Source organism: Podarcis vaucheri (assembly GCF_965113315.1).
Source record: "Podarcis vaucheri genome assembly, chromosome: 9".
Taxonomy (NCBI): Eukaryota; Metazoa; Chordata; class Lepidosauria; order Squamata; family Lacertidae; genus Podarcis; species Podarcis vaucheri.
In genome coordinates, this window is record NC_138767.1 from 42,698,293 (window position 1) to 42,711,714 (window position 13,422).

Genomic DNA, 13,422 nt, shown 5'->3' on the forward strand with positions numbered 1-13,422 from the left:
AAGTCGTTGTACAGACAACACACCAGTTTCTGCAGTCGCCGTTGTCAGTTCTCTGATTCATATTGACTTAAGCACACTTGACATCAATTGCATCAAGATGTGACATGTTTTATAAGAAAAAAAAACATTTAAAATGGAAAAAAAATATTTTTAGGTATTTTCACAAACAAACTGGCTTTTAAATAAATTTGCTTCCATAATGGTTGATGAATCAAAATTTAAACTGTGGGGAAATTGAGATTTAACAACAACAACAAAAGAAGAAGATTTAGACAATAGTTCCATGTTTTTCAAAGCCAAATATGTAAATGCTGGGGAGGAAAATGCAGAAATAAAAGATCAAAATCTTGTAATTTAATATTGTTCTTAAAAAAATTACTTAATATCCTATTCTTTAACATTTGGTGTTAATATCAAATTACTTGGCAATGCTTGACATTTGAAATAAACTTTTTTCTATGGTTTTATTTGCAAGTGGTCCAGTTAATTTTGCTAGCCACCGTTTCGTTATAAAGGATTTAAAATGTAAAAGGACACTGTCAAGGTTTTTTGGAAGACCTACAGCTGCTCTTAGACTCCTTCATAATGTTGTTTCATATGAAACACAATCTCTGCATAAACTGTAGGTCTTTAGTTCAGGTTTTTAGTTTCTACAAAAACCACTTCACAAGTTCTGATGCTTATTGCCAAATGCTTATTGCATTATCATCTTTGCAAGTTGGTCCACATCCCATTTATGTTTATATGCAGTGGCTGCCTCTTTTAAGATGATACTTTAGCCTTCAAATTTTGGAAAGTTAAAGCTGGACAGAATTAGCTTTGTCTACTGGATATCAAGCAGGCTGGTGTGTGTCAATCTTGTCTTTTGGTTAAGATGCTACAATTTGAGATAGGCTTAATGGAATTCAGGGATATTCTGCACTAAAGCTGAAAATATGAAATTTAGATGATTATAATAATATACCAGAATTGGCCATGTTCCTTAACATGGGAATAACTGAAATTGAGATTTTGAGTCATACCTGATTCTAAGGAGAGGGCTATTTAAAGCCTCCAGAAGTAAAGAACAAATTCTAGTTTAATTCTGGAGGGGGGAAAACCTTGACAATGTTCCTTTCCGTTAATTTTCATAATAGCCCTAAGTTTTGAGATACAATTACTGTATTTATAACAATAAATGGATTTAAAAGAGTAATATTTACAGTGAGTGCTTTTCTAGTATTGTTTTAAGTGAATCAACCCATCATTTCATTGAAACACTTTCAGGTACCCAGACCTACTGATAAAAGTAATATTATTCCGCAGGAGTGGTGCTGCTACATTTCTGCCGATACAAAAGGGATTTCTATTTAGTTGATCCTCCGCTATAGACTAAATGGTACAGGTGTGACCTTCTGTCCTCTGGGTTTTCCTTAAACTTGGATGCTCATTTATTTTAACGCCCATGAAGAGAAACGCCACACTGTAAATCTGTTGCCAATTTTAAATCCCTGCTTTTTGGCACAGGTGTATGTAGGTTTCATTCACCACCCTCATGCACACAGAACTGATAGTTGTGACAACTTTTTATGCTGATTTCCTGTGGTATCGCACCTTCTAATGGTAAAAACTTCCCATTTCTCAGGAGCCAATTTATGGTGATCTACAGTTGCCCTGTCCACATCTAATCAGGAAAGTGAGGCGCAGTAGACTGCATTGGGTATTAGTATCGTTCCGTGCTTCAGTGGCCATTTATAGTCATTTTTATATGATACTCCCAGCCAATTTCCTTTTGACAAAAGAGATCATTTCACTCCTGCATACAATGGAAAATTTATTTTATTGTACCTCTGGGCCTACTTCTCTTAAAAGTGTAGTGTACAAATCTTTCTTTGTCAAGCCTGAACTACTGTATATAAAGGAAATAATGTAAAGTTATATTTTCATGTTTTTATACTTACCAACATGATGAGAATACATAATGTATGGGTATTTCAATATTTCAATTGCCAATAATGTTGACTGGGTTATAGACATCTCAAATTTTTTTTGAAAAAAAAGGTAATCATAATTTAATATCCATGTTACAGTACACCAGTATATTGCTATATAAAGTATTCTGTGTGCATTTAAGTGGAAACAATAGTGAAGAATGATGACAGCTGTCTAGGGGTTTTTAAAATTCATTTTATAGGAAACTGTTATGGAACAACCAAAATGTTTTGAACTAATTCTTGTGTAAATTTCAAAATGTCCTTTACTGTACCCTTTTGTTTACACAGTATATGGTATCTTTATTTCTGCTTTGTTAAGTGGGTATCAGTACAAAGCTGGTCATTCACTTTTAAAGGCTTGTAAAGCCAGAATCATTTCCAGTTTTTCATGTGTACTTATATGAAAGAAAGAAAGAAAAACCCGCTTCTGATTTATTTTTAAATCTAACACATGATGGCTTTTCTGAAGTGTTGTACAAACTTCAATCATACATAAAATTTTGTTCTTTTTTAAAAAGGCAAATTATTATTAAGTGGTTTGTTTAGTATTATTTATATATGGTACTTACTCAGAGAAACATGCTTTGAGATGTTTTTTATTAAAAAAAAAAAAAAGGACAAACTCTTCCTAAAGCAGAGGAATATTCTCATTTGAATTTTGCCTGGGAGATCCTACCAAGGAAATATATGCCCTCCTACGGGACATATTCTAACTTCTACTGTATGCAAACTGTATATATATAATTCACAATATAAGATTCGCGTTGTTAGTTGTATCACAAATGGGGGGGTGGGGCGGTAACAGGACTTCTTAAACACTTTAGATAACATTTTTCAGGGCAATATACAAAACTAAAATCAGAAGAACAAGACATAATTCAATATACATCAATAGATTGTTCTTTGTGGATATGGCGAATGTGGAGTCATGCAGCTGTCAAGGCTTTGGGAAAGCTATTCCTCCCCCGATTGCAGCAAGAGCAGAGAAAACAAGGTAGAGTTCTTTTTAATGAGTTTTTCCCCAATCCTAATAGCGAGAGACAAAAGAACGCAACAAGCCTTAAAATGCTCCAATCTGGGCTCCTCCTCCCACATTTCTAGCAACAGCACCTCCCTTAACGGTGGCTGTTTGTAGCCAAAAGTCTCTGGTTCCGTTGTTCCTGCACCCTTAATGAACACCGAGTTCTGGGAGAAGGGGGATCAGAAATACTTTCCAGTGACGTGTCACCTGGCTGCCCTGTCACAATTCCCCCCTCCCTCCCCCACTTCTTCTAACACGTCCCAACTCCTTTGTTCACCTATCTCTGCGCTGTGACCGTCCTCGAACTTCTCAAAGCCCTGCTGTAAATCAAGGCTGTCTCCCTCTTCTCCTGCAGTGTCAGGAGAAAGGGTGTGTGTGACCCCCACCAGTTCTTCTCCTCCATCTCATCCTCTTGAGTCTGATCTCTGACAGCAGCAAAGCAGCAGAAGTATGATAAATTTAAATTGTCTAGTTATAGTGTAAGCTTATTTAGGGTTGCCATAGGTCCAGGAATTCCTGGACACTTTTTGGGGTCCTACATGCCCATCTGGGGGGAATTTTACACTTTAAAGCAAATGTCCTGGATCTGGGGGTTTAAAAAATAATAAACATTTTAAAATGTGAGTGGGCAGATCTGGTTCAGACTCTGACTCTGGCACGGGCAACCCGGGCTTTGGTTCAGGCTCTGGCATGGGCAACGCTGTCTCTGCCTCTGCTTTGGGCTCTGGCATGGGCAACGCTGTCTCTGCCTCTGCTTTGGGCTCTGGCATGGGTGGTTCAGGCTTGGGAATTCATTCAGCCCCTCTAAAATTGTTCCGTTTGTGAAATAAGAATCCATATTTAGGTTCACATCTTAGTAGTTAGATAGCCGCATAAGATCCAAATGGCAAAAGATCATCTTTTGCCATGCACTTATATGATATTTTCATAACAACTATGGTAATAGTACAGGCTTGTCCACATGAGAAAATTATTTAGCTGTTAATTTACTTTCCCCCATCTGAAGTAGACTGGAATAGTCCACACCTACACATATCTGAATTGGTATTTGAGGAGCAACCCCGGTCTCTCTCATTCATACCAGCAGGCATTTCCATTTGTTTGTCTCTGCCTTCTAATTTTTTGGTTCTTTTATGCCAAATAAGTAACCCCCAAAGGCACACTCCTCCAGTGCCTCCCAAGACACATGGATGCCAACCAAGGGCATAGATGCTGACCTTGTTGTTGTTTTTTACAAATTCCTCAGCCACAAACGGCTCAAAAGCACACTGTCAGGCCATTGTAAATTATCAGCACACACTTCCATAGTTTTATGGGTTTGTGCAAATGTGAGCATCAAAATGTGTTTTTTGTGTGTATGCAGGGCTGGATTTAGGTTTGATGAGGCCCTAAGCTACTGAAGCTAATGGGGCCCTTTATATGTCCAGCTGTCCTTTGTCAACAACAAATTGTCGCTGTTTTTTAATAATAATAATAATAATAATAATAATAATAATAATAATAATAATAAATTTATTTATATCCCACCCTCCCCAGCCGAAGCTGGGCTCAGAGTGGCTAACAACAGTAAAAATAGCACAATTTACATAAAATCACAGTCAATTAATTAAAATACATTCTAAAATCAATTCAGAATCAAATTAATGGCAACCATTGGGCTAGAGTTCTATGAGGATTACAGAAGGAGGGGGTCAGACTGTGCCTTGGCCAAAGGCCTGGTGGAACAGCTCTGTCTTGCAGGCCTGCGGAAACATGTCAAGTCCCACAGGGCCTTAGTCTCTTGTGACAGAGTGCACTAGATCAGGGCCAGAGCCGGAAAAGCCCTGGCTCTGGTTGAGGCCAGCCTAACCTCCCTGTGGCCAAGGATCTCCAAGATGTTTTTATTTGAAGACTGTAAGGTCCTCCATAGGACATACCAGGCGAGGCGGTCCCATAGGTACAAGGGTCCTAGGCCGTATAGGGCTTTAAAGGTTAAAACCAGCACCTTAAACCTGATCCTGTACTCCACCAGGAGCCAGTGCAGCTGGTATACCACCGGGTGAATGTGATCTCGCAGCAAGGACCCCGTAAAAAGTATTGCCGTGGCATTCTGCACCCGCTGGAGTTTCTAGGTCAGTCTCAAGGGCAGCCCCACGTAGAGTGAGTTACAATAATCAAGCCTGGAGGTAATCATCACAGTGGCTAGGTCGGGGCAAGAGATGTGTTGAATATATGCTATATGGTAATTTATGGACCTAATAGGTATCTAAAGACATTTGCACACAACAAAACATGTATTTTATCAAAGTAATTGTTGAACTGAAATAGAATTAAGATGAAGTATATTAATAGTGAAATTTTTGGGGGACCCCCCCCCAAGAAAGTGTGACCCGTAAGCTATAGTTTGTTTAGCTTATACGTAAATCCGGCACTGTGTGTATGTCTGTGTTTATGCACCTTCGTTCATGAACATGCTGGAAATAGTGCCAAAAAAGAAATGAAACATTGCTGAAGTACTAGTAATGGAAAGGGTAGTAGCTGAAAGTGAGCCACCAACCCAAAAACACTGACTCAAACAGTGGGATGGCTTGGAGTGGCAGAGAGTTTCAAAATTTGGACACTGCCACACTTAAAGGTTAATTTCTTACAAGCATGCAAGGTATATTATGTGTCACCTGTGGCTGTGTCACTTCCACAGATCAAAGCAGTTGAATGGTCAGTTTACTCAGTCAAGCTCACATATATTGTGTCTATGTTGATGGGCTCCTTTCCAATATCAACAATATCTTAGCAAATGTATATATTTGAGTTGTTGGAACAACAGTTCTGAAATACCACATTTTGTGATGTTACACTAGGATTGCTGTTGATACAGCCACACTCTTGAGTATTCATATGCTGGTGTTGATAGACTTAATATAAGGCTGTTATTATTTTTTACAATATCAGTTATATAGTGAATTTGCTAGTATTTAGTTTGCTTCAATTTGCTGACTTCACTTTCTGACAAGATTCTGGTACAGCGATACCCTGTGGGATGACTATCTTATCATTTAGCTCAGCCCATGGGGGTCATTTAACTGGCCCACGAGCCACCCCCGAACTGAGCTGCCCACTCAGTGAGTCCCCACACACTGCGCTAAACCAGTGCAGTGCGGAGACTTGCTTCCGCGGTGCCGGAAATCGCATCTGCGCAGATGCAGATGCCAGAAATCACAGGCAGGTGAGCTCACACATGCGCGCAGTCTGGCCTATGGAGGGATCTCAACTGGAGTGAACTGGCCCAGGCGAGGTAAACCTTGCCAACCTCTGTTTTAGCTGTCCTTTATAGTACGAGTAAGATTTTATTTGTTGAGTCAAGTACCACCGTAACATTTAGTATATTTCTTCTACTCTTTGGTTTTATTATTATTTTTCTAGTTCCCTCTTTCTTTTGGGAAAAAGGACTTGCTATTTAATGCAATTGAAAATACTACAGCTCCCTGATCCCCAGACCAGGGAATTTCCCCTTGGGAACAGTCTTGACTAAAGTTAATCCCATTAGCTTTAGTATGGCTACTCCTTCACTACTAGCTGATATTATGACTTAGGTCAGTAAGATATAACCATGCACACAAGTCTACAACACACAGCAAATCCATACAGTAAAAACATGACCTCAGATTGGGAATGGTGGGAGTCCTTCATATTGCAGTCGTTGAGGAACATGCAAAGCTGCCTTATATCAAGGCAGACCATTGTCTACACTGACTGCCAGTGGAACTCCAGGGTTCCTGGCAGAAATATTTCCCAGTCATACCGGGAGATGCCAAGGATTGAGCCTGGGTCATTCTGCATGCAAGCTATGTTCTCTTTTGTTGAGCTATGGCCCCTTTATAGATAGCTGTAGCATGTTAAATGAAACCTTTATAACCCACATTTAGAAGATGTATTTGTTTTGGATGGTATGGCACTGTCAAAGATTCTATTTTCTGGAGCATTGCATTATACAAAAGGGGGGTTTAAGTGCTTTCTTGGAAACTGCACGAGAGATGTCTTGGAGAGAAATGGGTTGAACTGTACATTATGAAATTCTTCAGGCCTCCAAGTAGTTTAATCATGAGACTTCTTTAAAGAATAAAGCTCTCTCTCTCCCCCCAGGAGATGAATGGCTGCTTTTACTATGCAATGAAGCTGTTGCCACAAGCAAATCTGCTTTTCATGTTCACACTTCTTTTATTTAAGTGTACCTCATGGGCTTACCTTCTGGGAAACACTTATTCACACATTTGCACACTGTCCTAAGGTCTTCAGGAGATGGAAAGATGACAGAGCAACTTGACTTAACTCCTGCTTTGCCCCAGTGTTTTCCAGAAATGGATATTGTCTTCAACCTGGACAAAGCTGGACAAATGATTTATAGAGGGAGCTTCAGCCCAAGTAGCATAGGTTAGGAAAACCTAGGTACTTTCAATGAGTTCAGCACTGAAGGAATTACAACCTAGGGTGTTGCTTGTGGATGTTACTGGAGATCCAGTGGTAACAGCTGTAATCTTTGAGAATTCTTGGGAAATGAGTGACATCCCAGAAGCCTGGAGACAGGCAAATGTTCTTTGAAAAAGAGAGAAAAGGCAGGTCTGGTGTAAATACGTGGCAAAATTCAACAGATTGTTAAGCATTAGTCAACAATAATTGGTCTATAAGCATCTAGAAAAGAATGCACCGATTTTTAGGTGCAAACCACTGTGTCGCTCGGTCCCAGCGCCTGCCAACCTAGCAGTTCGAAAGCACCCCCAGGTGCAAGTAGATAAATAGGTACCGCTTACCAGCGGGAAGGTAAACGGCGTTCGGTGTGCTGCGCTGGCTCGCCAGATGCAGCTTGTCACGCTGGCCACGTGACCCGGAAGTGTCTCCGGACAGCGCTGGCCCCCGGCCTATAGATGTGAGATGGGCGCACAAACCCCAGAGTCTGTCAAGACTGGCCCTTTCGGGCAGGGGTACCTTTACCTTTATCTTTACTGTTTATACAGAATAGGTCATGTCACAATTTTAACAGCAAGCCCTAAATACACCTACAAGAGAGTTAGCCACAATGAACATAGAGGGAAACATGCACACAGTGGCACCACTCGTCCATTAAAAGCACCAGAATTTTCTTCTAGGTAAATATGCTCAGAATATGGGCAATGTTAAATTGCCTTAATCCTATAGATCATGTAACTGGGTTCTTGGCCACTGGATTTTCACATCTGGCATTGAGAAAAGAGAGAGGTTGGCATCTGCTGTTGGACCTCAGCCAACTTCCCAACCTCACCAGCTGCCAATGTCCCCCGTAAACCTTCCACACCTTTTCAAAGCCTAACTTAATACTGATAAAAGGACAAGGGAGTAAAAAATGATTACATGGTTTGTACATATATTGAAAAACTGGCGGTGGGCAACTGGTACCCACCAGTATTAAAAGGTAAAAATCAAAATTTGGAGGATGCCAGATGTTTTCTAATGCAGCAGGATCAGACGGTAATGGAAGGGACAACTGAGCAGTTGAAAAGATTAAAGATCCAGGACTTTTCTCACCACCTGAGTTTCAAAGCTATCCTAGTATATCTATAGTACTGAATCCAAACCATAGCTAGAGAAAAGTCTCTCCCAGTTTATCCCTCAGAAATTTCCCCCAGTTTTGAAAGCTATTATTGACTATGGATTGGGCATGCCTACTTTCCCCAAGCTGCTGTGGTCATCCCTGGCAGCCCAGAAGAGTTTCCAGGTGCTATCTCTGAGATCATTGAGCCAATATTTTTTGGTGGCTATGGGAAGCAAGCATAAGCTCTCTTGGAGACTAAGGGGCTAATTGTCCAGCTGCAACAAAGGTTTGTTTGGGACTCAGAAGGAAGTGCCAAGTGTCATTTGTGTCCACCTTCCTTTGTGCCCTATCTAATGTTATTGGATCACTTCACCACTCTCTCCTGGATAACATATTTGACCAAAGAATCTTCTCTTTGGGCCACCTTTGGATAATAACTTCAAAATCAGAACAAACTTTTAAAATCAAAGCCTTGCCTTTCAACAGTCCAAAGTCATTGCCACCCAGATGCAGAACCAGAATGCGAGGTGGCTGCTTGATCATATCCAGAAGATGAGCCACATCCTATCCCATGTAAGTCCCTCCTACACAACCACTGAACTGCTGCCATATGACTATGCCCCAACTAAGTCTCCAACCTTGAGTGTGTCACTCTACAGCTGGCCCAAGAACCATTTTGTGGCCTATGATGAAGACTCAGACGTGGCCTCCATCCCAGCCACCTGTGAAGAAAACAATGATAACGAACAATTTACACATGTTAACACTAGTTCTGCCTCCCCTTCATACATATGGCTTATAAGCCGATGACCTCCATCTGTCAATAGTACAGATGTCAAACTGCAGTACTCCCATATGCACAGATGCTGATGATGATGATGATTACAATTTATTACACACCCTTCACCCCTAGGGTGAGTTACAGCAATTAAAATACAACCTTAATATGAAAACACAATATTAAAAACAGTTTGAAACAGCCCAAGATTACAGAAACACAGTGAGTCCTAAAAATATAAATCTCAAGTGTCAAAAGCCAAGGTAAAGACGTTAATCTTCAGCTGAATAGTGAAGGAGCCAGATGTACCTTTGTTGGAACAGAAAGGAGTTTCTCAATTTAGGGGCTGCAACAGAGAATGGCTGCCTCATGCTCCAAGCTTCTGTGGGCAGTGGAACAACCACTCTGCCAATCTCTGCAGCCAAGAAGGTTCATAGAGAAGGAAATGATCTTTTGGGTATTTGCTGCCCCAATTCCAAATGAATGAGTTCTGAAGTCCTAGGGAAGCTCCCATTTACTTTGCCACAGTCCCAAACTGGAACTTTGTCCATGGAAGCCAATCAGCATAACAAAACAGATGCTTTAGTGATTGTTGAGACAGCATTCAACCTTCAGAGTTATCTGCAAACAATGAGACTCCCAGGTCTCTTGATAAATCCTGAAATTGTTGCATCAAGTGTATATACTAACCCAACCCTAACTGCTCCAGCAAAAAAATATATGCAAATAATGCTCTCTCTCTCTCTCTGAAAGACCAGTTCAGCTCCCCAAATCCCATTCCAGGAAAGAACCAGAATGTTCAAATGCTACGCATAAAATAGTTCAGCCCACCAGGAGAGCCTACCCACATAAAAGAAGAAGAAAAAGAAGAAGAGTTTGGATTTGATATCCCGCCTTTCACTCCCCTTCAGGAGTCTCAAAGCGGCTAACATTCTCCTTTCCCTTCCTCCCCCACAACAAACACTCTGTGAGGTGAGTGGGGCTGAGAGACTTCAAAGAAGTGTGACTGGCCCAAGGTCACCCAGCAGCTGCATGTGGAGGAGCGGAGACACGAACCCGGTTTCCCAGATTACGTGACTACCGCTCTTAACCACTACACCACACTGGCTCTCAGTAATTGGTAATTGTAACAGAAACCCAATAAATCAAAATCCTGGGTAGACTGGGAGGACTCAGAAAGTGGACTGAATGCTGGCCCCATGCCATATCTGTGCACACTTTTCATCCCTTTATTAAATGAAGAATAATGTACCAAGCACAGGTGATCCAGGAGGAAACCATTTGATGAGCCCGCTTTAGGATATGAAAGATGGTGTGACACCCTAAACCATTCTGGCTCTTTTTTCAGGATGACAAACAACGGAGTGATGTACAGTGTAGACAAAGAGGGATGGGGAAAGAAGCCTAATGTCCTACTTTTCCCCAGTTTCTATTCCCCCCATCACCTCTTCTACCAACCTCATATGATTACAAAACATGGTTCCCTCGGCCCTTAATTGGGGATACTAAACCCCTCTGTAAATCCTTCCAACAAATACTTGGCATCATCTGTTCTTGGATATTATCTGGATATCAAAATTGCCAGATGAATGGGGCTAGGGCCCTTTCCTGGAGCTGAACCTGTGGGGCCCAGCTTCAATCCCTGCTCGTCTCTTGCAGGCTAAAAGAACTTTGGTCTGGTGCATCCCAGATGTGGTTGAGCCCCACACCACAATGGAACATTCATGGCTGAAACAACATGGGTTTCTGTTACAATGTCCTCTGGAGCTATACTCCAAACAAAGCAGGCAGGGTTAAACCACCTGTCTTGTCCCACAGGCTACATTTGTAATAATCCAGTATCAACACTGTCTCCCGGCAGTATTAAGCCCCCGATGTAAAATGCATCAGAAACTTAGATTCTGGCTTTGACAGAGAAACATGAAAATGCCCTCGAAGCTTCCATACTTTAAAAAAGCAATCCTGCTTCCATCACCAGAGTTCAGACCATTCCTAGTCCAGCAAACAAACATGGTATTAATAACCCGATGCAGATAAACTAATCTAATGGAAATAGCACATTCTACTCTGATTAATGGAGCCTGCCCTGTTCCAGTTTCTATTTGCAGCTCTCTGCCCTTCTTTCTGATGGCATGCACTTGAGGAGCACTGCAGGCAGTTCCATGGGGAATGTGCCTCAATACCTTCTTGATAGATTAGCTCCTTGATCCAAAGGAGAACACGTGGAGCCTCTTCAAATAGGTCAACAATACTGTGTGGAAAAGGAGAGTGTGCACACAGCCCCAAGCTCTTGAACTGGGAAGGTGAACCAGATTCATGCAACTCCCCATCCAGCTGATGATGTGGGTATGGAAACCTGACTCTGAACATGTAGTGCCATTAGGTGGGGCTGAGGGATATGTAGCTGAGGATTCCTCAAGGTTAGATTTCATATATATATGCACAATTAATTTTACATATCCAGACACCAACCACTGCAATTCCCCCAACAATGCATTAGCAAATTTAGCAGGGAGAAGCAATTTTGACATCATGTAGAATAGATGCATTCAAGCTGTTCTGGTTGTTACAGTTATGTTACCTTCTCTCCACTTGACAGAAAAAAGCCCTTTAAAAGTTTGCAGTTTTTGTGTTTCCCTGTCCCTCAGCCCGGAGCTAAGGAATAAAGCCAAGAGAGAATTCTTGCTGTAAGTTATAAACATTTTATATTCTTAAAAAGAGTGAATGGGGAACACAGAGGTTCATTTTACATCATAGAGAAGATCGGAATCTGAACCACAGTCTGGAGCAGAGAGATGCAGAAATGCACTGGATTTTTTAAACATCACTTTGTTATATACAGTATATAAGGCTAATTCTGGGGCCCATGTACACCCCTAGAAAACATTGCCATACCTGTCATGCCAGCATTCCAGCATTATTTTGCATTGCTTGTTCTTGTTTAATGATTTCATATTTTTAGCAGACCAATTTAATTTTTATCAGTGTCAAGCTAACAGTGCCTCAGTTCTAGTTGCTGTTGCTTCGCAGATTGCACTCCTCTGTATTCAGGTATTATTATCATCTTAATTAAAATAGTTAATCATTTTCTATTAATCAGTAATGAAGGCTTTATATACAAAAGAGGAGTATTATTTGTTTTATAAGAGGACGTTATAACCATACCCACACAGACAAAATGGCTTTCCCTACTGTTTCTGCAGAATAAGTGTAGACAAGGATTTAAAATGGGAATCAGCTAGGCTTTTGTACACTTTTGATATATGCATGCTCATAAAAGCATTTTCTTGGGAGCAGTCATATTATATAAGGCTTCTTAGAGGTGGCCCTGTAAACTTGATTGTGGATTCCTAATAGATTTAAACAATGGGATCATATTACAGCAAATTGTCTGCATATTGTATTGCAAAAATTAACACATTATACATTAAATGCACATTGTGTGATGTGGCACTATATTTCCACTATACTGTGGTCTGAATAGGGCTTGCAGCACAGATGGCCCCCACTGTTGATATAAAATATATGGTGACACGTCCACCATTCACACAATCCAATGCAAGCCTATTTACCTCTGTGGTATTACGTGGCATAGAGAATTTTGCTTCACTCCTTCCCCATCATGCTGAAGTATCATTATGACCCACTGCAGAAAATAAAGGAAAAGAGACAAGCAACACATCCTGTTCCTTTTCTGCTTTTGTTGCCCCTCAAAAGAGGGAATATCTCTCTGCACTGGAAAAATGCCCATCTCCCCAGAAGACACCCATATTTTCTCTCCTTCACTTGGCAGCAGAAGTAAGTCTTCTTGTTACTTTTCAGGCTTCAACCTCTTATTGCTTCTGGAACATGTTTGAAGTGAGCCTACTTTATTTCAAACCATTTCTCAACCCTGACTGCGGAATGAGAATGGGCCAAGAGGAATAAGCTGTGCATATGTGGCAAGTATAAAGCAATGGGGGAAGCAATAGCTTTGTTTTTTGTGTGATTTTGGATTCCAAAAAGGAAAGTAACATCTTTCCCTGTCTCGCCAAAGTAACCATCACACCCAGTGACTTCCCATGGGACTACTGACTCCGGTCTTCAACAAGTTAGAATTTTGACAATA

General features: G+C 40.9%; 1 protein-coding gene across 2 annotated transcripts in view; it reads left to right on the forward strand.

Annotated features, from left to right (window-relative positions):
- The window catches only part of GRIA2 (glutamate ionotropic receptor AMPA type subunit 2), a 78,096-nt gene extending 75,594 nt beyond the window's left edge, over nucleotides 1-2,502 (forward strand). For both annotated transcript variants that reach the window (XM_082237199.1, XM_082237198.1), the window contains exon 16: nucleotides 1-2,502. This exon is cut by the window's left edge and continues 424 nt beyond it. The gene's annotated coding sequence lies outside the window, so the exon portion shown is untranslated.
- Nucleotides 2,503-13,422: the final 10,920 nt, after the last annotated feature.